Source organism: Vicia villosa, unplaced genomic scaffold, assembly GCF_029867415.1.
Source record: "Vicia villosa cultivar HV-30 ecotype Madison, WI unplaced genomic scaffold, Vvil1.0 ctg.002536F_1_1, whole genome shotgun sequence".
Lineage (NCBI taxonomy): Eukaryota > Viridiplantae > Streptophyta > Magnoliopsida > Fabales > Fabaceae > Vicia > Vicia villosa.
Genome location: NW_026705961.1, coordinates 331,369 through 357,735, shown reverse-complemented (window position 1 = coordinate 357,735; position 26,367 = coordinate 331,369). Strand labels below are relative to the sequence as shown.

The 26,367-nt window shown below is 36.8% G+C and overlaps 1 long non-coding RNA gene across 1 annotated transcript; it reads right to left on the bottom strand.

Moving 5' to 3' along the window:
- Positions 1-12,690: 12,690 nt before the first annotated feature.
- LOC131639125 (uncharacterized) lies at positions 12,691-13,416 on the bottom strand. The gene is made up of 3 exons (XR_009294882.1): positions 13,154-13,416; positions 12,811-13,077; positions 12,691-12,732 (listed from the first exon to the last, which is right to left on the bottom strand). It is a non-coding gene; the product is annotated as an uncharacterized LOC131639125 (long non-coding RNA).
- Between the last annotated feature and the right edge of the window lie 12,951 nt (positions 13,417-26,367).

Sequence of the window (26,367 nt, the reverse complement as noted above, 5' to 3'; positions counted from 1 at the left end):
ATTAATTGATAATTGTATAGGAATAGGTTGATGAACCCTAAGGTTCAACATATTTCTCTAATCGTTAACAACAGTTCATTACTCGCTTTTAATTTATTGTTTACTTTTGATATTATTAGAATCATAAAACAAACCAACTCAATTTTCCTAACTCAAAATAAACAACTATAGAACGGCAGTGATATTAACCAATCCCTGTGGATACGATATATTACCGAAAATATTTACCCACAAATACTTTCAACAATGATAGGGAAAAATGGTTTCAGGCATTTCAGGTATAATTTACTTATTCATTTTGACATTTCCTTTTTAATTTTTGTGATATTCATGATTCTACTTTATTTAATATTTTTAAATTCATACAACAATGTAGGAGCAATGTTGTTGGGATGTTAGAGATGAGGCCGCGATTAAAGAAAACTTTCACTCAAAATATGCTGCTCGATTTTCTGATACCATGAGGAATGTTAGACTTAAATGGGAAGCAAAAGGGACACGTCCACGTTGGATAGGAGAAGATATATTCCCAAAGCTTATTGATCATTAGAATTCTGATAAGTTTAAGGAAATATCTGAGCAGGCAAAGAAAAATAGAGCATCTGAAGTTGGTGGCTGCAACTACGCAGCAGGAAGTATTAGTGTGGCTGAAGTTGCGCGAAGGATGATACATAAATTTATTAATTTTTTATTAAATCTATTATTTAAATGTTGCATTATGTATAATTAATTTTTTTTACTTATTTAGCGTGAAGAATTAGGCAGAACTCCACTTCTTAATGAGCTCCACATGGAGACTCATCTCAAGAGAAATGGAAAGTTTATTGACGAGCGCGCAAAAACCACTCAAGTAAGTTATTTTTATATCAAAGATATTTTATTTATTTCTTTTATATGTACATAGTTTATTTGAATCATGATAACATTTTTTTATAGGAGAATTTTGATAAAGAACTTGCCATAAAGTTGTCAGAGCATCCTGAAATACCCGAACCACCACCGGGGTATCCTGTTGACCCTAGTATTGGTTTTCAGACTTGGTATAAGATTTCAGGTGGAAAGAAGAAAAATGGGAGAATGTATTGTACTGGAGGGTATTCCAAAAATATCAAGCGGCGTAGTAGAGATTTCAAAATGAGATATGCTGATGGAGAAGGTGTTAGCTGAAGATTTCGTTTTATATTGTTTGTCCTTCGAAGGAGTTGAGAATCGAAGGAAAGATGGTTACTGATGGCCATCCCTTAAAAAGTAAAAGAATGGCTACTGATGGTCATGCTTCGAAAAATAAATACTTCTAAGTTCGATGAAGATAAGTGAACGCTGAAAGATTAATGAAAGCATATGTCTTCGGGACTTAGACAAAATTCATAGAATATGTATTCAAGTATTACTACTTAGCGTGTTTTTTAGTAGTGTTTGTTTAATACACTGCCACGCGTCGAAGATGGACTCAGGCGGGAAGATTTGAAATTCGAAGACGGTTTCGTAACCGTTCAACAACAGATGGCTTCGCTGGAAGTTCTGATGAGAAACGTGGCAGCAGATTAGTATAGGACCGTTAAGGTCGAAACTAGTATAAATAGGAGTCTTAGTGTTAGGATTCTGTGTGTTCATTTTGTACAAATTACTCACATATTTACTCAAGTATCAAGCGTTAAGAGAAAGATTTCGCTGAGAAAATGTACGTATGACACCACCATTTTAATACATGTGTATTATCCTTTGCTTTTAAATATCTTTCAGAATTACTGCATTTCGTTTACTTCTTGCCATTTACGTTTCTGCATCTTTACTTTAATGTCATTTACTTTCGAATTACTTTCATGCTATTTACTTTCAAAGTCTTTTATATTTCTGCAGTTTAAGATTCTTTACGTTTCAATTGTCCTTTTAATTTTTTTTTTATGTTATGTCACTTCGATGAAGTCACATTTATATGTAACAAAGTGATTGTCAAGACTATTTGTTCTGTTAATCGAACAACGCTTATTGAAGAAGACAAATAATGAATATGGTTCGAACCAACATTGATAACAATCTTCTTGACTATGTGTCCTAGGATCAATCTAGTCGATCCTGCAAGTAACCAAATCATATTTATTATAGTTTGGAAGACTAGCGGTTGTTTACCGGAAATCACCGTAAACAAATTGGCACGCCCAGTGGGACAGTGTCAAGCAGATTGTTTTAATCAATTGCTTTATTTTTGTCTAGACAATATCAAGATCTTGTATGAACCTTAGGAACGGTAAATTAAAGAACAGTGCACAACCGATTCCCAAACGGAGGTACAACAGGAAAATGGTCGTTACGGCCAGTGCAGGGGGTAATCAAGATCCCCCACAAGGTTCAGGATCAGGAGCGGCAAATTCGACTTCTACTCAAGAAACACGAGATGCAACGGGTCCAAATGGATCGAGACCTGCAGATAATTCGCAGACTATGCCTGAAAATAATACAGGACCCTCAGGGACTATTCCAGTTTCAGCGTCGACAACCGCACCCTCATCCACAAGCGAGGAGGACGTATTGTTTGCCTCGACAAATGCTGCGAACAATTTGTTCGGTCAAGGCGCGAATTCTGCTTTCGAATGGAGACCAAATAATCCATACGGAATGCCATACCAATATGGAACAGGCGTACGAGGGGCAGGACCTATATATGCCCCAACTAACAATGCGACATTTTCACCAAATGTTAGTTCAGTGGGTCGAAGTGCACATAACACTGGTTTCTCTACCCAGATGCCTCACTTTACCACAAATAACCAAGCAGCATTTCGACAAGAAATGGATGCAAGCAACCATGATATGGTAGGGGTTTTGGCCAGAGAATTGACTTCAGTTTTAAGCCCACTAATGGCAAATGTTACTACTACAAATAGAGAAAACATGGAGACTTTCCAAAAGATATCATCTCAGATGAATCGAATGGCAGAATTCATGGGAGTGACGCCACCTAAAAGGAAAGACAAACAGCCTTCGAATCAAGAAGAGAGGCCCATTTTAGAACGTGTACAAGACATAGTTCCATCATCTAGGACGACTACTAGGGATGTAGGCCCCTCACGAAGAACGGAGGTGTTCGAAGGAACTCCAATAATTAACTTAGAAGCTTCAAATCAAAGAACTGTCCCCGTTCGACAAGAAACGGAGGAGGAGCAACCCAGATTAAGGATTGTGGGTAGGAACGAACACCCAGATGAGATTGTTCAAAGAGTCAGAAGAGAAAATCTGGCTACAGAAAATAACTTAACTGCCATGATAGAAAGGGTTATGGCTAATAATGGCCTTAGTACTGGACTTAGACGTCCAAACTATACATCCCCTATATCAGATTATATCATGCAGACAGAATTGCCTAGGGGCACTAAGGTACCCAAATTTACAAAATTTTCAGGCGAAACGAACGAGTCAACGGTGGAACATATTGCTAGATATTTGACAGAAGCAGGAGACTTAGCGGGAAACGAGGATTTAAGGATCAAGTATTTCCCTAGTTCACTGACAAAAAATGCCTTCATTTGGTTTACTACTTTGCCACCAAATTCGATAGATGCATGGGCATACTTGGAAAGACTTTTCCATGAGCAATTCTACATGGGTCAAACTAAGATAAGTTTGAAAGAATTGGCCAGTGTTAAAAGAAAATTCACAGAAACAATTGATGATTATTTAAATAGGTTCCGTCTGTTGAAATCAAGGTGTTTTACAACAGTCCCAGAGCATGAACTTGTTGAAATGGCTGCAGGTGGTCTAGATTATTCAATAAGAAAGAAACTAGATACCCAATACCTTAGGGACATGGCCCAATTAGCAGATAGGGTTCGACAAGTCGAACGCCTGAAGGCAGAAAAAGCTAGGGCAAATAAAAGTTATAAGAAAGAAAGAGTGGCATACGTCGAAGCCAAAGATGCTGAGAATGAGTCTTTCGATGACTCATATAGCCCTGAAGAAGTCGAAATAGACTTGGCTGAATTGAAAGAAGCGCCACCTTATGCTTGCAAACTGCTAAATCCTGCCAATGGAAAAAACCCAGTAGAAAACGATAAGAATGATAGGTTCCCTAAGAAAACTTATACATTCGACATTACCAAGTGTGATGAAATATTTGATTTATTGGTAAAAGATGGCCAAATGATACTACCTCCAAATTCAAAAATTCCTCCGTTGGAACAACGGAAGAAAAGAGGGTTTTGTAAATATCATGGGTTTTTAGGCCATAAAACTTCTCAATGTTTTCTTTTCAGGGATCTAATTCAAAATGATCTCAATGATGGAAGGTTGAAGTTTGCTGACAAGACCAAGAGTCATATGAGGTTCGATACCAATCCCCTAAACATTGCTGACGCTAGCCTCTGCGAGGTAGAAGATATCAACATGGTGGAGGTTTCTGAAGTCGAAGTTGTGGAGACTAAAGCAATGTTCAATGGAAAGCAGGCTACTGAAAGCCTAAATGGTGATATAATCTTCAATACTGATGTTGAAGAATCTTCCAAGGCAGAAATAACTGAAGCCTCGAAGGAAGAAAACAGCGAGGCCACTGAAGACCTCAGGATGAAACTCCAGAAAATACAAATCTCCGAAGTTCCTCCAGTAGCGGTTAACATGGTCAGCGCCAGACGACCAGTGTCTGAATTTGGCGAACTAGAGACATGGCTGACGAGGAAAAATGGGGGCATCGAAGTTCCTCCTAGAACCGAAAGCCTCAAAGAATATCTTTGGAATTGCCACGAGAGAAATGGTGGTAAGCAATGGATGTGTCCAAGGTGTTCGATCATGCTGAATCAAAGGGTCGAAGCCAACTTCGAGAGGGTTCGACGCGAAAGGTGGGATCACCCAGGAAGAGAGCCAAATCCCCTACTACAACTGTACCCAAAGATGGAGGAAAGCTTGGTAGGATTTTTGGTCAGATGCCACAAAGAAAACACTGAAGTTGCTCTCTGCCCAAGATGTGGGGCAGTCTATGACGAAATGCTAGCACGATCATTCGAACGTGTGTATTGCTACATGAGTCAAGAAACTCAGGGGTTGCGTCCCAACCTGTACGGTTTCGACATTTGGACTCCAACAAAGAGGCCTGATAGCCCACATCCTAGGACTCGAAGGGTGACGTTCAAAGTCCCTGCAAATGCACCCAGGGATAGGTGGGTACAAGCTGATGCAAGAACCAACAAATGGCGAAGTTGGGACCAAGGTGGTAGAACTGCAATGGCATATAGGAAACAATTTCAAAGATCAAATCGAGAGGTGTATCGGTTGGAGAATTATAAAGGAAAAAATCCTATGTCTCGGTCCCAGTGGAGAAGGCATCAGAGAATAAAAAAGGCTCAGAAGGAATACAGGCCAAGAGAAGCTGGAGACTCTAGTAGAAACCAAGTCCCATACCAGGGGGCAAAGTCGAACAAACCTCCGGTGGAGCGCAGACTATTCGAAGCTGAAAAACTCTTGGATGAAGAAGACAAGATGCGTTCAAATTCTTGGAAAGAAGAGGATAGAATGACAAATGATTTTGACTCTGATGGAGTGTCATCTATAAACTTGAATTGCAATGTTGTCTCTGTACTCCCTCACGAGTTTAATCAGGAAACTGAAGTAGAAGACTGTGAAGAGGCTGATATCGAAGAAATGGCAAAACACAGACCCGTGTGTTACTATGTGCTGAATAACGGTGCAGTAGAAGAACAGAATGCTTTCTTCGAAAGGCCTGATGAGGGTATGCGAAATCATTTGAAGCCACTCTATATCAGGGCTAAGATTGAGAACGTGGGCATAAATAAAGTCCTAGTTGATGGGGGAGCAGCAGTGAACCTAATGCCTCAATACATGCTAAAAAGAATTGGTATGTTCGATACGGATATAAGGCCACATAACATGGTTTTATCTAACTACGAAGGCAAAATAGGACAAACTCTGGGAGTTGTTCAAGTCAATTTGACAGTAGGCTCAGTTACCAGGCCAACCATGTTCATGGTTATACCAGCAAAGGCAAACTACAACCTTTTGCTTGGTAGGGAATGGATTCATGGAGTAGCGGCTGTACCCTCAACCATGCATCAGAGGGTGACAATTTGGAGAGAAGATGGTATAGTGGAGAATATCGAAGGTGATCAGAGTTACTACATGGCTGAGGTCAACCAGGTAAACAAAAACAACTTCGACAGGAACTTGGCAAACATAGGCCCTTGTCATGCTGCTGAAGAGATGTATACCCCAAACAAAAATGCAATGTACTATTTGACTTTACACCCAAATGGATTCCAATGGGATAGGGAGATCATGGATGGTCCACCAGATCCAGCACCATCGGAGAATTATCCAGCAGTACGGCCAACGGGCTGGGACGATGACATTAATCATGTCTGAGTCTGCGTTCTTCGAAAAGATTTCGGCCTATGTGGCCGAGAACAAAAGAAAAACGGCTCTCGAAGCCGAACTATCAAATACAAAGATAGATACAGTTCTAACCAAAGAAGGAATATCAGAATTGGAAATACGTACAAGTTTCGAACTCCCTGAAGATACGGTTCCAGTTGAAGAGATCATAGGAGAAGAACCAAGTCAAAGGTTAGATGCAATATACGACGAAGAACCGTTGGGATTCGAAAAAGACCCGATGGCGTCGAACATAAAGATGTTGGCCCAAGATCCACTTGAAGAAGTCAATCTTGGAGACAATGATCAAAAGAGAATAACATATATCAGCGCGAAACTAGAACCAGAATTGAAAGCAACGGTCATCAAAATGTTGAAAGACAATAGAGATTGTTTTGCTTGGGATTATGATGAGATGCCTGGTCTCGAAAGAGACTTAGTCGAATTGAAATTACCAATAAAAGAAGGGAAGAAGCCAATAAAGCAAACTCCCAGAAGATTCGCGCCAGAGATTCACTCGAAGATTAAAGCAGAGGTCGAAAGACTCTTACGGTGCAAATTTATCCGAACTACAAGGTATGTTGAGTGGATTGCTAATATAGTACCTGTAATAAAAAAGAATGGCTCATTAAGAGTATGCATAGACTTTCGTGACCTTAATGCAGCTACTCCGAAAGACGAGTATCCCATGCCTATAGCAGAAATGCTAGTAGACTCAACCGCAGGTTTTGAGTATTTGAGCATGTTGGATGGATATTCGGGATACAATCAAATTTTTATAGCAGAAGATGATGTATCCAAGACAGCATTTCGTTGCCCAGGAGCAATAGGCACTTACGAATGGGTTGTGATGCCTTTTGGTTTAAAAAACGCAGGGGCAACTTATCAAAGAGCAATGAATTCTATATTTCACGACTTCATAGAAACATTCATGCAAGTGTATATAGATGACATTGTGGTAAAATCTACCTCGGGTATGAGTCATCTCGATCATCTGAGTCAATCATTCGAAAGAATGAGGAAATATGGCTTGAAGATGAACCCCCTTAAATGTGCTTTCTTTGTGCAGGCAGGCGATTTCTTGGGTTTCGTAGTCCACAAAAAAGGGATAGAAATCAACCAAAACAAGACAAAAGCCATTATGGAGACCAAGTCTCCCTCCACGAAGAAAGAATTACAATCATTGTTGGGTAAGATAAATTTCTTAAGAAGATTTATCTCTAACTTAAGTGGACGCACGCAAGCTTTCTCACCTCTACTTCGGCTTAAGCAAGGAAAATTCGAATGGCGTGCTGAACACCAAGAAGCTTTCGATCAGATAAAGCAATACTTGACTTGTCCACCAATTCTATCTCCCCCAAATGGGAAGAAGCACATGCGCCTATATATTTCAGCATCAGATAAAACAATAGGCAGCATGCTTGCCCAGGAGGATGAGAATGGCATCGAAAGAGCCATTTATTACTTAAGTAGAGTACTCAATGATGCAGAGACTAGATATACTGATATAGAAAAACTCTGCCTTTGTTTGTATTTCTCCTGTATCAAACTCAAGTATTATATAAAGCCAGTTGATGTTTACGTTTCATCTCATTATGATGTTATTAAACATATGTTATCTAAGCCAATACTACATAGTCGAATTGGCAAATGGGCTTTAGCCCTTATTGAATATTCATTAATATTTCAGCCTCTCAAGGCAATGAAAGGTCAGATTGTGTCAGACTTCATTGTCGACCATGCGGTGGTTGAGAATCATCAGCATTGTGTAGATTTGAAACCTTGGAAGTTATATTTCGATGGTTCAACGCATAGAGAGGGAACTGGTATTGGAATGTTGATAATTTCTCCTGATGGAATTCCAACAAAGCTCAAGTATAAAATCGAAGGTCCATCATGCTCCAATAATGAAGCTGAATACGAGGCTTTAATTGCTGGACTTGAGGCTTTGTTAGAATTGGGGGCAACCAGAGTCGAAATTAAAGGAGACTCCGAATTGGTCATCAAACAATTGACAAAGGAGTATAAGTGCATCAAAGAGAATTTGATCATGTATTTTATCATCGCAAATAGGTTGCTCAAGAAATTCGAATACGTGGAATTAAAACATGTACCAAGGGTGAATAACCAGGAAGCAAACGACTTGGCTCAATTAGCTTCGGGATATAAAGTATCAAAAGAAAAGTTGGAAGAGTTGATTGAAGTAAGAGGAAGAGCAATGTTTACTAAACTTTCGCCAAGTGATCTGGAAGATTCACAATTGGGTTATGCCAATAAAGAACAATTCGAGGTACTAAATATAGATTCATTGGCTGACACAGATTGGAGGAATCCAATTATTAACTATCTGAGAAATCCTTCGACGGATACAGACAGAAAAATCAAGTATAGAGCCCTGTCATATTTTCTGATGGGAAATGAATTGTTCAAGAAAACTCCTGAAGGGGTATTGTTGAAATGCTTGGGAGAAGCAGAAGCATACTTGGCTCTGTCGAACGTACATAGTGGGGCATGTGGTGCACATCAAGCAGGGCACAAAATGAAATGGCTCTTGTTTCGTTATGGGATGTATTGGCCTTCGATGCTAAAGGATTGCATAGAGTTCGCGAAAGGGTGCCAAGAGTGCCAAGAACATCCAGGTATCCAACACGCTCCAGCAAACGAACTAAGTACAATAGTAAAACCATGGCCTTTCAGGGGATGGGCACTAGATTTGATTGGAGAAATTCACCCCAAGTCATCCAAAGGGCAAAGATACATTTTGGTAGGAATAGACTATTTCACAAAATGGGTCGAAGCAATACCACTGGCAAATGTGGATCAAGAGGCGGTGATTGAGTTTATTCAGAAACACATTATATATAGATTTGGAATCCCAGAAAGTATAACAACTGATCAGGGATCAGTCTTTACTGGACGAAAAATGCAAGATTTTGCCAGAGAAATAGGTTTCAAGTTATTTACTTCTACACCTTATTACGCCCAAGCAAATGGACAGGTTGAAGCAGCAAACAAAATAATAATTGACCTTATCAAGAAGCATGTAGGAAAGAGACCCAAGAATTGGCATAAGACTTTAGATCAAGCACTTTGGGCTTGTCGAACATCTCCAAAAGAAGCTACGAATACAACTCCTTTTCAGTTGACATTTGGACATGACGCAGTACTTCCAATTGAGATATGTTTGCAATCAGTAAGGATACAAAGACAAGCAGACATTCCTCCCAACGTATACTGGGAGTTAATGATGAATGAGTTAGTAGATTTGGACGAAGACAGACTTCGAGCACTGGAAATGATAAAAAGGCAAAAGGAAAGAGTGTCCAGAGCTTATAATAAAAAGGTGAAAGGTAAAACTTTTGTTAATAATGACTTAGTCTGGAAAGTTATTTTACCTATAGATCGAAAGAATCAGGCACTTGGTAAATGGTCCCCACATTGGGAAGGACCCTTTCAAATCTTAAAAGTATTCTCGAACAATGCTTACGAAATTGAAGAATTAGCAGAAGATCATAGGATCTTGAGAGTAAACGGGAAATATTTGAAGAGATATAAACCTAGCATGCATGAAGTAAAGATTGCAAAGACGTAGATACTCAGGGTACTACGAAAAGCCAAAATGGTCAGGCATGTGTCAAAAATATACTTCACATTGATCAAAATGGCTTCACAATCAGAAAGAAATATGGAAAGAAAAATCAAAGAAGACACCAAAATATTCTTTTCATTTCAAGCGTAGAAGTACATTCATTACAAAAAGATCCAAAGAATAGGATCTGAGGTTACAAAAGAAAGGAAGGCATATATATATAAAAAGATTAAACCTAAGGTAAAAACTTGCTAGTCAATCCTTTGGTTTAAATTGTCCAAAGACAACACAGGAGAAGGTTCAGCCTCGAACATATCTCTGGCTCCAGAATCACGCATCCTCCTCACTACACCTTTCTTAAGAAAAATGTAACTAAGAAGTCTCCCGTAGGGAAGACAAGTCACAACCCCTCGACGGTCAACACCGGCAGAGACAGCTTTAACGAGTCCCTTGAAGATCATCAAAGGGATGTTAATTTTCCTCCCTCGAAGACCACAGAGGATGAACTCCAAGTCTTCAACCATGATGTTGTTTTCGTCAGTCCGCCGAGGTTGGAAGTTCCCCACGAGCATCTGGTGCCAGATCCTGATGACTTTGGCACTGAAGCGATCATTGTCCATAAGAGTTCTCAGCATGAGATGAGTAGTCATGCTGAAACTGTTGTCATCAAAAGTTTCACCAGAGTTATTGCATTTTATCAGATTGGCAATAGTGGTGGGAGTAATGCTGAGACGAGCGTGTCGAATAACAGAATCAATGGTGGTCCTACCTTCAGGATCTATGCGTAAAGACGCATTCATCCAGAATTCTGCCACCATGTTGGGGTAAATAGCACCCTCCAGGACTTCCTCAAAGTAGAAGTTTAGTTCCTGGTTAACAAACAGGGTTTCGATGGTGATGAAATGGCGAACAAGTTCATCCTCAGAGAGTCTGAACTCGCCTCTAATGAGGGCTTTGATGTCGTTAAAGAAGAGAGGTTCAGCCATTGTAAGGTAAGAAAGTTGTTCTGAAAGGGAAGTTGTGTGTTTTCTTTTTCTGTGTTTGGTTTGGAGAGAAAACGCATGAATGAGAAATAAAGGTGATATTGGACCCTTTATATAGAAGGGGAATACTGAAGGGTGGGTTTTAATTGCCAATGAGTGATTGGACTGCGGTTGGTTTTCCAAAGAAAAGAAGTTATGGCTTCCGCCGTTTCCCGCCCTTGGAAGTTGAGAAGTAATCATTAAACTGATGCACGCACGTCTTAAAACCGACGTTTTGGAGAAAGTGACGTCACTTTTAATAATGATTATGGCTAGAAGAAGTGGAAACGTCAAGTCTAGAGGCAAGAGTGCTGCGAAGGATGTTCAGGTTCTACATGTTGCATTTAATAAAAGCACTGTAGGAAATCTAAAGATATATCTTGACAAGAAATTGAAAGATTTGCTAAATCAACAATGGCAAATATGATAGAGATAAATGGGAGTCAAGCGTACAAATATTATATGTCTACAGTGGTCTCGATTACAAAATAAAGGTGCAATAAGTAACAAGATCGAAAACATTTAGTTGAAATCCTCAGGGAGATACTTTTTGATCTTCAAATATTGAGTCTCCCATGAAGACATGCGAAGTTCAATTAGTGCCCGGTGTTTCTTCAACCTTTCGATTTCTGGCACTAACTTTTGTGCAGTCTCGAAATGTTTCATTCCTGACTGCACCACTTCGAGCAAGTCTTGTTGATTAGACTTTTGTAGGACTGCTTGACAACTTTCAGCCTCCTTTATCTTGCCCTCGAGTACTTTGATTTCTTGTTTCCAAGAGCCGATTTTCTTCTCATAATCCTCAATGGCCTTCTGATTTTCTGAATGTTTGAGCCTGAGGGCCTCACCTTGTTTCGTTGCGTCCATAGCAGAATTCCATGAAGAGTCATGAGAAGCCTTTGTCTCAGATAATTCTTTTTCGACATTTTGCCTTCGAAGGATGTTAGCTTGGAGTTGCTCGAGTAGAGAGCCCAGCAGAACAATTACCTCTGAAACTTCTGTGGAAACTTGAAGCAAATCTACTTTCTTTAGAAGTTGATTTAAGTTGTGGCTCTTAATAGGGTCCCGGTTGAGAACATCTACAAGATTGACCCCAAAGAATCTTTCTTTTATTTGTCGAAGAAGACTGGGAATATCTTCTTTGTCACTAGAGTCTGCAGTTACAGCTGGTGAGACATTAAGCTCCGGAGGCGAAGGAGTATTCACATTCATAATGGCCTTTAAGAAACTGAGAGGATCAGTTTGCTTAAGTTGTTCAAGCTCTGAAGGAGTAAGCTTTACAGGGGCAGGCGTCGAAGTTGTCTCAGGAATGGTTTTTGCGTCAAGAGTTGGAGTTCCATGAGAAACTGGTTTTTCAGGCTGAGAAATCTCTTCCATAGCATCTTTCTCCGACGCAAAATCTTCGTTGTCATGTGATTGCTGGTTCACATTGTCGCTGCCTGAAAATGGATGATCCTCTTCCAAATTTTTGCCTTGATGGGTAGGTGGGGATTCGTCAGTAGAGTGGCTTTCTTCGACTGGTTCATTAGGCAATATGGTAGCAATTGGCCTAACATCTTCAAAGACTGGCGAAAGAACACGAGTTTGAGAGGTACCTATGTTAAATAGAGCAAAGTTATTCATAAAAATAAACTTTTGAGAAGTTTAGTTAACGAAAGTTAAAGTTTGACAACTACCATAAAGTTTGTCAACATCAATGGTGAGGCCAGGGTCTTTAAAACCGGAAGTAGCAGTGCCAGCATCATCCTGCGATAACAAGGTAAAATGTCAGTACAATTATTTAGTTAAACTCACAAGATAATATGTGGGACAAACCCAAAATACCTTGGGTGGAATATTGTCTGGACTTGAATTATGGCTTTCCACAACGAAAGCATTACTAGCAGCTTTCAAAGGAGACTCTTCAGAGGACGCTTTATCACCAGGAGAAACAGCTTTGGAAGGACTTGCCTTTTTCCCTTTTCTTGAAGGGGTAACAGCTTTGTGTTTTTTCTTCTGTCCTTGTCTAGTTTGAGGAGGGGATTTATCTTCGCCATCCGAACCAGTGGTCGAAGAAGCTTTACGCTTCGAACCCGTTGGGGGTTTCGAACTCTGGCAAGTGGAAAATGAGAAAGATGAGTATTAATCACATATTGTACAAGATTGAGAGTATGAGATAAGTATGTACCGTGGGCTTCTTATCAGTGACGAGGGAGTCACTCCCACTTGGTTTATTGCTTTTAGATGTCCCAGAGTCTTTTGGGGCAGAAGCTTCCTTAATCTTCCTCCTTCGTGCAACAGCTGTAGTTGAGACTGAAATCAGTATATCAATAAAGAAAAGATAAGTCAGTCGAAAAGATTGCCTTAATCCAGACCTTCAGGTATTGGAGTCAGGACACGAACATGTTTAAGATCTATATGAAGATGTCCTTTGAAAGTATCCAAGGTATGCTTAGTCGGAACCACTCGTTCAGCGCGTTTTTTGGCACTCTCTTGAAGAATTTTGAGAGCATTCCCACACACGAACCAGTCTGGGAAAGGAGGACTTAGAGCCACACCAAAATCAGCACTTGGTAGTGGGGGGAATTTTGGAGGATTGAGTTTGAAAGCCACTTCATAACGTAGTTCTGGTCGAACATACGAGGGCAATTTCAACTTATTTAGTTTGGCGGAAAACTTTTCGCGCAAAGTAACTGCAGCCTCACGAACAGTCCGACTAAGATCATCAGGCCTATAGATAGTTTCAAAGAATTTTTGAAAAGCTTGGATTTCTTTAATATGAGTGGAAGTACCTTTTTGGAAGTTCTCCTGCACATCATTGAAAGCTGCAGTTAGTTCCTGAGCAAGGCTATCAGCATCAAAAATTTGAGAGCTATAATACTCTGTCCACCATTGATGAAAATCTGGTGTAGAGTAAAAAGAAGGTTCAAAAGGAATAGGAGAAAGATTGGTGACGTCAACGTATTTGTCGATTTTTTGTTCACATTCCTCTTCAGTCAAATACAAAGTGTGGAAACACATGTGGTTCCTTTTCTCATATAAACACTTGGGTGTTATTTGGGTTAGCCCAAATTGTCTCGAGACCAAATTCGGTTGATAACACATGAGGATACATTGACCCTTTGATGGTCGAAGACGGTGGGAAAATAATCTTGGAGTCAGAAAGGCTTCCCAAATTTCCATAGATTCAGTTTGTTGATCCTGAGATGTTGGTGGAAATTTTCGAGTAAACCATTCAGGACCTATTGTTCTGTGTACAAATGGGGCCATAGAAGGATCGAACTGGTCACGCCGAGCAAACATCATCGAATACGCCAGGAAATGTTCATGAAGCTTTCCCATTTCCTCTTTTGGAGTTAGGTAAGCTAACCTGGTCCCCTCTATAGTTCGATTTTTGATTGTGCTATCCTCCTCATTGACATCTCCTCGAAAGGGAAGATGAGTTTCGAATGTAGCATTAAGCCACAGTTGCAATAGCCAGAAAGGACCAGCGTAAAGTAAACTACCAGATTTGAAATTCTTGGTAAGGTTTGCAGCTTCACTAAGGTTTTCATAAAGAGACCCTAGAAGTAGTTGGCTGAGGTTGAGCTTTTTCCCAGCATGCAATTAATTAGCCATGCAAAGGTACCTTTTCGCAACTTGGATAGACCTTGAACAGAAGGCACATCGTGAAAGCCATAATGCTAGAAAAGCAATATGCTCTTCATCAGATACTGTCGCTTCAGTGGTAATATGATGCTTCTGGATGAATGCCGTATAAGTGACTTGCGAATCGTTAAAACCAATAGTGTCATTATCCATTTCATTGGGATCGAAGGTTTCACCAGTTGGTCGAAGTCCTGTAATAGCGGCCACGTCGAAAAGCGTGGGGGTAACCATTCCACATGGGAGATGGAAGGTGTTGTGAGAAGCATCCCAAAAATGAACCGCTGCTACTAACATGGGTTGGTTGTATTCTAAACCCGTTCTTGACAGTTGAATCAAATCGTATATTCCTAATGTTTTCCAGAAGGATCCTTTTTGTTTCTCTACCCTTTCTAGCCAGGCATAGTACAAGTCAGGATCTTTGGCTAAAGGGATTGACCTAAACACTTTTACAGAATTGGTCATATAGTTTAACCTAATTTTGTTTAAAGCTAAAGGGGTTGCGGTTGAAGTTTCCTCAATATTAGCAGATTTGCCTAAAGGAGAGCGACCGTCTTCATCTATCTTAACTTTGCTAACTAATGGTCTAGTCTTGTAGTAAGCAGGAAAAAACTTATTCATAGACTGGATGCTTTCACTCGGTAACGGACCCATAAAGGCAAGAGTTTTTCCAGAGAGTTCAAAGGGAATGATTACCTGGGAAGCGTAAATAGCGCGTATTTCTTCAGTGTTAGGGTTTGGAACGAACTCTCGTTCCCCAGAACATGTTGTTGATTGGAGCTTCAAAGCGGGTTGAAGAACATTTGAAGATGAAGCCATGAAGAAATTTTTTGATTAAAAGAACAAGATTCTAAAAAGAGTGAAGATGTTTCAATTTTTTTTTGGTGAAGAAGATGAATGAAAGACGGTATAGAGACACAAGATCAAGTATTTAAAGGTTTAACGGAAACCTTTTTAAATCTTTTGGGTAAAGCCCGAGAGACACGTGGCGGCTGGTGATTTAATCCAACGGCGGTCGAATGAGTTAGCTTCACTCCTAGTATGTAGGAGTAATGATCAGGAAGTAAGGTTAAAACGTGGGAATGTAAGTTATGAGAAGACATCTTTGAAAATGACAAGACGTTTCGGAAACAGTGTTATCAGTGATTATGACGCTAGTCAGCAGTCTTGGAACTTTCAAGGATCATAAAAACGAAATCTTATAATGACAAGAAACGCCTATTTCTGTTGATTCTCGAAACAGGCATTTATTGGGGGCAATTTGTTAGCTGAAGATTTCGTTTTATATTGTTTGTCCTTCGAAGGAGTTGAGAATCGAAGGAAAGATGGTTACTGATGGCCATCCCTTAAAAAGTAAAAGAATGGCTACTGATGGTCATGCTTCGAAAAATAAAGACTTCTAAGTTCGTTGAAGATAAGTGAACGCTGAAAGATTAATGAAAGCATATGTCTTCGGGACTTAGACAAAATTCATAGAATATGTATTCAAGTATTACTACTTAGCGTGTTTTTTAGTAGTGTTTGTTTAATACACTGCCACGCGTCGAAGATGGACTCAGGCGGGAAGATTTGAAATTCGAAGACGGTTTCGTAACCGTTCAACAACAGATGGCTTCGCTGGAAGTTCTGATGAGAAACGTGGCAGCAGATTAGTATAGGACCGTTAAGGTCGAAACTAGTATAAATAGGAGTCTTAGTGTTAGGATTCTGTGTGTTCATTTTGTACAAATTACTCACATATTTACTCAAGTATCAAGCGTTAAGAGAAAGAGTTCGCTGAGAAAATGTACGTATGACACCACCATTTTAATACATGTGTATTATCCTTTGCTTTTAAATATCTTTCAGAATTACTGCATTTCGTTTACTTCTTGCCATTTACGTTTCTGCATCTTTACTTTAATGTCATTTACTTTCGAATTACTTTCATGCTATTTACTTTCAAAGTCTTTTATATTTCTGCAGTTTAAGATTCTTTACGTTTCAATTGTCCTTTTAATTTTTTTTTATGTTATGTCACTTCGATGAAGTCACATTTATATGTAACAAAGTGATTGTCAAGACTATTTGTTCTGTTAATCGAACAACGCTTATTGAAGAAGACAAATAATGAATATGGTTCGAACCAACATTGATAACAATCTTCTTGACTATGTGTCCTAGGATCAATCTAGTCGATCCTGCAAGTAACCAAATCATATTTATTATAGTTTGGAAGACTAGCGGTTGTTTACCGGAAATCACCGTAAACAGAAGGATCATCCACTCCACCTATATCAACCGCCGAAATGCTTGAAACTATGAGAAACTTGGCAAATACTGAGGCAGCACAACAAGTAGCGGCAAGAAATTTGGAAATTGAAGAGATGAAAAGAAAACAATTAGAGATGCAGGAGGAAATGCAAAGAAGAGAAAGAGAATTACGGGAAGAAATGAGGAGAGAATTTCAGGAAGAAATGAGGAGGCAGGCACAAGAGTATCAAGAAGCAATGCGAATTGCAAATGAGCGGTCACAAAGGTTTGATCAATTTTTTGCTTCACAAAATATGGGTGGTGGATTTGGAGGAACTAGTGGAAATATGGGTGGTGGATTTGGAGGAACTAGTGGATATGGAGGAGTTGATGAAGAAGAGGAGGAACAAGGTGGGGGAATAATTAAATTTACATATTTAAGTTTATTTTAATTTGTATGGAACAATTTGTGTGTTGTAAAAAACGATACCAATAACAAAGTATAATAGGGAATTAGGGAAGAGAATAAGAACACAAGAATTGGTTATAACTGCTATTCTTTCACTTTCTCTTAAAACAAGATTACAAGTTTACAAGAATAACAAATAACCTCTCTCACCCAAATTAGGATTTGCAGCTTTTCAATGATGAGAGACTAGTATGCTATTTATAATAAAACCTAACATACTAACTAATGGGCTTTTTCAGCAAGGCCCATTACACAAGCCAACTTAATAAACAAGCTAACTTAACAAATTAGGGTTTAAACACTAAAACCTAATTTAACATGCTAACAACTCTAGCATCTTCGACATCTGCATGCTAGACCCATCTTCGACTACAGCATGCACACTTCGACACCAGCATGTGAACAATCCTTCGACTTCATGCTTAACTCTGTCGAACTGTCGAACCAAGAAGCTACCCTTCGACAATACTAGAGTTCGATCCAATATCTCACAAATCTCCACCTTGGACCTAACTCTACAACGTCAAGAAACAAACTAGCTTTCTTCATGCAGCTTTATCAACTGCATACAGTGGAAAAACTTGCAACTCGGCAATGTTTTAGTGATCATATCAGCAGCATTGTCTTCAGTCGAAACCTTCAGCACTTGGACTTCTCCACGTTCGATTACTCCTCTGACGAAATGCAGCCTCACATCAATGTGCTTAGTTCGCTCATGATAGGCTGAATTCTTCGACAGATGTATTGCACTCTGACTATCACATTTAACAGTGATACTTCGACCTTGAAGTTTCAGTTCCTTTGCAAAACCTTCAAGCCACAAGGCTTCTTTCACAGCTTCAGTTAAGGCAATATACTCCGCTTCAGTGGTTGATAGAGCAACAACCTTCTGAAGTGTTGCTTTCCAACTAATTGCTGTGCCAAACATAGTGAAAACATATCCAGAAATAGATTTTCTGGAATCCATACAACCTGCATAATCAGAGTCGACATATCCTTCTATTACTGCTTTACTATCTTCACCCAAGGCTCCACCATAAATTAGGACTCTATTCAGAGACCCATTTATGTACCTTAAAATCCACTTCAATGCTTGCCAGTGAGCCTTTCCAGGATTCGCCATGTACCTGCTTACAAGACTTACTGCGTATGCTATGTCGGGTCTAGTACAGACCATAGCATACATCAAAGAACCGACTATATTAGCATATGGGATGCTATTCATATAGGCTCTTTCGACATCAGTAGTGGGACACTGATCAATACTCAGCTTGAATTGAGGGTTTGTTGGAGTCACAACTGGCTTCGAATTCAACATACCAAACTTTTCAAGAATCTTCCGTAGATATGCCTCTTGAGATAGGCATAACTTCGACTTCTTTCTATCTCTTCGAATGTCAGTTCCAAGAATCCTGGAAGCAGCTCCCAGATCCTTCATATCGAACTCCTTATTGAGTTCAGCCTTCACCCTCGTCACATCTTCAACATTGTTGCTTGCTATGAGAATATCATCCACATAAAGCAACAAAATAACAAATGAATTACCAGGTCGAAATCTGAAGTAAACACAGTGGTCGAACTGACTTCTAATGAAACTTATGCGTGCCATGAACTTGTCGAATCTCCTATTCCACTGTCGAGGAGATTGTTTCAGCCCATACAGAGATCTTTTTAGCTTGCACACATAATCTTCCTTTCCCTTTTCGACATACCCTTCAGGTTGCCTCATCAGGATCGTTTCATCTAAATCACCATACAAGAACACAGTCTTCACATCCATTTGTTCCAGTTCAAGGTCGAACTGTGCCACCATGGCAAGCAACATTCGAATGGACCTATGCTTTACAACAGGAGAAAGCACATCATTGAAGTCGACACCTTCTTTCTGAGTGAAACCCCTTGCAACTAACCTTGCCTTGTATCTTTTCGACGTCACTCCTTCAATTCCTTCCTTAACTTTGAAAATCCATTTACAGCTGACTAACCTTGCCCTGACAGGTTTCTTGATCAGTTCCCAAGTATGATTATCATGAAGAGATTTCATCTCATCATCCATGGCCTTCAGCCATTCAGTCTTATTTCGACTCCTCATAACTTCCTTATAGTCTCTAGGTTCTTCGTCTAGAACCTCACTTGCAGAGATTAAGGCATAAGCTATAAGATCTGCATATCCAAGTCTCTGAGGTGGCTTGATGACTCTTCTCGACCTATCTCTCGACAATAGGTAGTCATCGTCAGTTTCCTCAACTTCAGCATCTTCTGCTTCTTCTTCGACTTCATCTGGGATATGCAATTCAGCATCAACATGCTCCACCTCAACAGGAATCTCTACCTGTTCCACGCTCACCGCACCAATTTGTTGTAAAAAACGATACCAATAACAAAGTATAATAGGGAATTAGGGAAGATAATAAGAACACAAGAATTGGTTATAACTGCTATTCTTTCACTTTCTCTTAAAACAAGATTACAAGTTTACAAGAATAACAAATAACCTCTCTCACCCAAATTAGGATTTGCAGCTTTTCAATGATGAGAGACTAGTATGCTATTTATAATAAAACCTAACATACTAACTAATGGGCTTTTTCAGCAAGGCCCATTACACAAGCCAACTTAATAAACAAGCTAACTTAACAAATTAGGGTTTAAACACTAAAACCTAATTTAACATGCTAACAACTCTAGCATCTTCGACATCTGCATGCTAGACCCATCTTCGACTACAGCATGCACACTTCGACACCAGCATGTGAACAATCCTTCGACTTCATGCTTAACTCTGTCGAACTGTCGAACCAAGAAGCTACCCTTCGACAATACTTGAGTTCGATCCAATATCTCACATTGTGTTAACTATTTTGAACTTATTTTTAAATATTATTGTAATTTTGTATGGTGTTTCATTTTTATTATATTTGCTTAAATATTAATTATTATATGTATTATAATAATTTCGTTTTAATTTGAATTATTATATATATATATATATATATATATATTTATTTTAATTTAAATTATATTATAATTATATATATATTTTAATTATTATATATGATTTTGAAAATTATATTTTTTTTCAATTATATGCTGCTTTTTGCGAGGGGGAAGCCCTTGGCAAATTAGCGAAGTGATAAGCCCCTCGGTAATGCATTTGCGACCCCCTGTTTTGCTAGGGGAGTAGTCCCCTCGCAATTTGTGCATTTGTCAGGGGGTTTTGCCTTTAGTGAGGGGTTTAGCCCCTGGCAAATTGCAGTATTTCTTGTAGTGGCTCTTTCTTCCCCAAATGTGAATCTTGTTCTTTTTTTCTTGTTCTTGTTTTTTCTCCCAAATTTTGAAGTTCGAAATTGACTAAAAAGAACCTGTTGCGCTTGTGTGCTCAACAACACTGTATTTTTTTATTTTTGTCACCCGCGTTCTTCTGATTTGTTTGGATTGATAATTGACATAATTGATTTTAGTAAAATTAAGTTTGGTAGAATTAATTTTATCAGAATTGAGTTTAGCAAAATTAATTTATGTTTCGATACATATTTATATAAAAGTGAGTTGGACAGAAGTTACAAATTCTAGGCAAAATACCCTTTTTCGTCCCTTAACTTTACCTCGGGGTCCATTTTGGTCCTTCAATTTTTAAAATGTTCAAATAGACCCCTTATCTATCTATTAAAAAGGTGGCACGTTAGTCCTTTTCGTTTACTTGATGCAAACAGCCGTTAAACAATGTATATGTGGCGTATGACGTGTATATGTTTTACACGCGTGGCATGTTACGTGGCATATGGTATTACAAAGATCTAGAAAATTCTTAAAAACTTTGCTCTCACCAAGGCTCGAACCAAAGACATCATGGTTAATAAGGATTTGGCTATACCACTAGGCCATTTCACATTTTGTTAACCATATTTCTTTCTGTAATTACTTATTTAAGTACTGCAACCATTTTGTTTCAACTAAAAAATCTTGACTATTATTATTATTATTATTATTATTATAAGTATTGTTATTACTATTATTATTATTAGTATTTTTAGTATTTTAGAATAATAATAAATGGCTGCAGTATTATTACTATTGTTACTATTATTATTACTATTATTATTATTATTACTATTATTATTATTACTATTACTATTATTATTATTATTATTATTACTTTCACTATTATAATTTCACTATATTATTTTATTATTATTATTATTACTATTACTATTATTATTATTATAACTATTATTATTATTATTATTACTATTAATATTATTATTATTATTATTATTATTATTATTATTATTATTATTATTATTAGAATTTTGGAATAATAATAAATGGCTGCAATATTATTACTATTATTATTTTTACTAATACTATTATTATTATTATTATTATTATTATTATTATTATTATTATTATTACTATTATTATTATTACTTTTACTATTATTATTATTATTATTATTATTATTACTATTACTATTATCATTATTATTATTATTATTATTATTATTACTATTACTATTATTATTATAATAATAATAATAGAGATAATAATAATAATAGTAATAATAATAATAATAATAATAATAGTGTTATAAAATTAACCAAAACAATATAGATCAAAGAGAGGTAGAGAAGAAAGAGAGCAATATTATCTTATCTTATTTCAAGTGTGCTTTACATTTTAATATGGATCTCTATTTATAGGACTCAAGGGAGATAGAAAATCACACATATTAAACACATATTAAGTATGGAATAGGAAGATGAAGAACATGGAGATGGATGGACATCCACTAACATAAATATTCATAACACTCCCCCTTGGATGTCCATTGAGGATATGCCTCGTTAAAACCTTACTAGAAAAAACCCAGTGGGAAAAATTCTAGTGAAGGAAAAAGAGTACAATATCCCTTGAATGTGAATTGCCTCGTTAAAAACCTTACCAGGAAAACCCAATGGGACAAAACCATGGTGAAGGAAAAAAGAGTGCAAAACATATGTATTTCTCCCCCTCACGCAGACATTTACATGTGAGATGATATTCTTTGTAGTCGTTGCTTAAAATGTCTTCTTCGAAGTGACTTCATGTAGTGGTAATAGTTATGCAGGATTTTATGAAGTTGTTTCCATGATTTGTTTCATAGATCTCCATGAAATGGTTGTACCATCACATGTAAACAAATAGCCTGTTTCTGATCTACTACTGTGAGAATCTGACAAGTAACCAGTATCTCAAAGATAACGAAGTATATGTTTGACTCTGTTCAAATGTCTTCATGTAGGCGAATAATTGTATCTTGGTAATAGATTGACCACAAACGATATATCGAGACGTGTATAATTAGCAAGGTACATTAGTGCTCCAATTGCACTAAGATATGGTACTTCAGGACCAAAAATTTTTGTAATCATTTTCTTGAGGCCTGAAAGGATCTTTCTCTACATCTAATGATATAACAATCATTGAAGTAGACAACGAATGAGATTTGTCCATATAGAAGTGTTTCAACACTTTTCTATATAATCTTCCTGATGTACAAATATTCCATTGTCCAAATTCTCAATTTGTAAGGCTAGACATAATTTTTGTTTTTCCTAGTTCCTTCATCTCAAACTCTTTCTTTAAGGAATTTATAGCTTTTGGAAGCTCTTCAGGAGTTCCAATAATATGTATCACATTCACATAGATAACTAGTATTGCAAATTCTTTTCCACATCATTTTATGAAAATACATGTACAAATTGAATTATTTGTATATTCATCATTTAGTAAATATTCACTGAGGCGATTATACCACATGCATCCAGATTCTTTCAGCTCATACAGAGACTTGTTCAATTTGATGTAGTAGTTTTCTCGAGATCCATAATCATGTGCCTCTGGTATATTGAACCCATCAGGGATTTTCATGTAAATGTCACTATTAAGCGAACCATATAAATAAGATGTCATTACATCCATCATGTTCAAATTAAGCCCTTCATGTGTTACAAGGATAATTAATTATCAAAAATCGATTGAATCCACTACAGGTGAATATGTTTTATCAAAATCAATCTTAGGTCTTTGTGAAAATCATTGAGCAATAAATCAAACTTCATATCATTCTTATTTTTCTTTTTCACAAAAACTCATTTATACCCAATTAGTTTCACACCTTGAGGTGTTCGGACTACAGGTCCAAAAGTGAGTCACTTGTAAAGTGAGTTTAATTCTTCTTCAATTGAATATATTTATTTTGGCCAATTCTCACTTAGTCTACAATCTTTAATAGACTTTGACTCATGATCCTCGTTATCATTGATCACTTTTAGCGCTATATTGTATACAAAGACATTGTCAATATTGACTTTATTTGGTTATCTCAATTTCGGTTCCATTCCATTTCATCCATGACATAATTTATCGATATCTCTTTATTTCATATTTCAAGTACTTGATTTGTTCTTCTGGAACTGAAAATTAAATTAGATAAAGTGCTCTTAGCATTTTCATATCCTCACTTGGGTCATCTTTAGTTTCTTTTCTTAGTAGAGGACTTTTAATATTGGAACCGATTTTCATACCACGCTTCAGGCGCAGCAACAACTCTGTTGCAATATTATATTATCCAATAGGAGAATTCACTTTGAGTGGAGTATTATCAGCTGATAATTTATTTCATATACTTTGGAAATGAATTATATTTTGAACTTCTGGTTCATATTGATTTGTACGAGGATCAAGATAACATTTTATTTTAACTTGTTCATTTGAACTTCTTGTTCATGATTTCAGCTGTTCATTTCTCTCCACTAATATTGGGAAAATTAATTTATCAAGTGATAATCAGCCTGCTAGGCTGCAATCAAGTATTTGATTATTTTCTCAAATTATATCCTCAAAATTGAGATTCATATTAATTATATTTTTCCAATATTCTTTCAAGACTCATCTTAATGTATTATATTGGAGCAATTGGAATATACACAACACATCCAAATATTCACTTAGATGAGAAGTATTATAATAAATTAGGGAGGAGTAAGATATAGTATCTTGTTGGCTTAATGCGAATAAATATCTTAATATCATACTTTGGGTGTTTCAAATATATAATTTAGAATTGATGATCTCATAAGTATCAACCATATAATTAACTTTAGACGTCTAAAGAATGGATCTTCGGGTCCATTTTCTTTTTATGAACATATATTACATGATATTCAATATCAATTTTAATAATATATGTGATACTTATACAGGAATTTCTACAAAAAAAAATCCAGAAAACAAGATATTAGTCTAATTAGTTGAGAAAATAATTTCACAAACTTCTGGTTGTGAGTAGAGACATATGCATGATATTTTAGTCGATGCAACAATTAGTGTCATAAAATCGTAATTTCTCAAATTTTTATTTTCCTTTAGAAACACACAAAAATGGACTGGATTGAAGAAACTTCTGGTTCTTCAATACAAATTATCCGCGTCATATTAAATCCGAGATGACCCAACCGGTTTTACCAACGACACATTTAAGTGTAATTTGTAAACTACAGGTTTACAATGACATGTGCTTCAATTGTACTAATATAAGTGTAGTACAAGCCCGGGAAAAAAAACGGTAGCTTTTCTATTACCCATTTTCTGTCCAAATTGTGTTGTGTAATACAAAGATATTCGATACCTCCAATATAAGTCAAAACCCATATAATAGTATTTCATTATTAAACACTTTAATCAAATACATTCATATCGATTAAGAAAAATAATTCTTTAAGTAATTCTCTTGAGATATCTTAACATTAGTTTAAGAGAGGTTTTTTTTTTTGTATAGTTCTTCAGGAACTCAATCACAATCACAATTTTTTTATAGTTCTTCAGAAACTCAATCACATTTTGTAGTTCTTCAGGAACTCAATCACAAATCGTTTACTAATAAAAATAATAATATTTATAATCCTTCTGGGATGCACGTTATTCATGCAATTCTTCAGGAATGCATGAAAATTACAATTGTTGTTTTCTTAAAAATTGAACAATCATTCTTTAAGTAATCCTTCAGGGATGCATCAAGAACTTATCGATGATAGACAACTTTAAAATATATAATTGTGTTAATTAAACAAAATTTTCAGTGAAATCTTATACAAAAAAATAATAGAATAGCATGCTAAAATTTAATCTATAAGATGAAGAAAAATCTTAAAAACTTACTCGAAAGAGAAGAAACATGATTATGCAAATTGATCATAAAATCGCTCACACGGTAGAGTTTCGTGCTGATAACGTGTTATGAAATTAACTAAAACAATAGAGAGATCAAAGAGAGATAGAGAAGAAAGAGAGCAATATTATCTTATCTTATTTCAAGTGTGCTTTACATTCCAATATGGATCTCTATTTATAGGACTCAAGGGAAATAGAAAATCACACATATTAAACACATATTAAGTATGGAATAGGAAGATGAAGAACATGGAGATGGATGGACATCCACTAACATAAATATTCATAACAAGTAGTATTAAAAAAAATAATAATAGTATTAATACTAAAAATATTAGTAGTAATAATAATAATACTAATAGTAATATTAATAATATTAATAGTAATAATACTACTACTACTACTAATAATAATAATAATAATAATAATAATAATATGACTAACGCAGTAGTTAATAATAATAATAATAATAATAATAATTATTATTATTATTATTATTATTATTATTATTATTATTAATGTAGAAGTAAAAGAAATCAACTAATGCAGTAGTTAATAAGTAGCTGCAGAAAGAAAAGAAAGCAACCAAAATGAGCATAGCCTAGTGGTACACCCAGTTGTACCATAACTAAAATGTCTTGAGTTCAAATCCTGGTGAAGACAAAGTTTTTGAATAATTTTTAGAATTTTCAGGAACCCTGGTGAAGACAAAGTTTTTGAATAATTTTTAGAATTTTCAGGAACTTGGTGACAACATATGCCACGTCATCCTGCCATGCGTGTAAAACATAACCTCGTCAGACAAACATAACCTCGTCAGACGCCACATATGCACAGTCTAACGT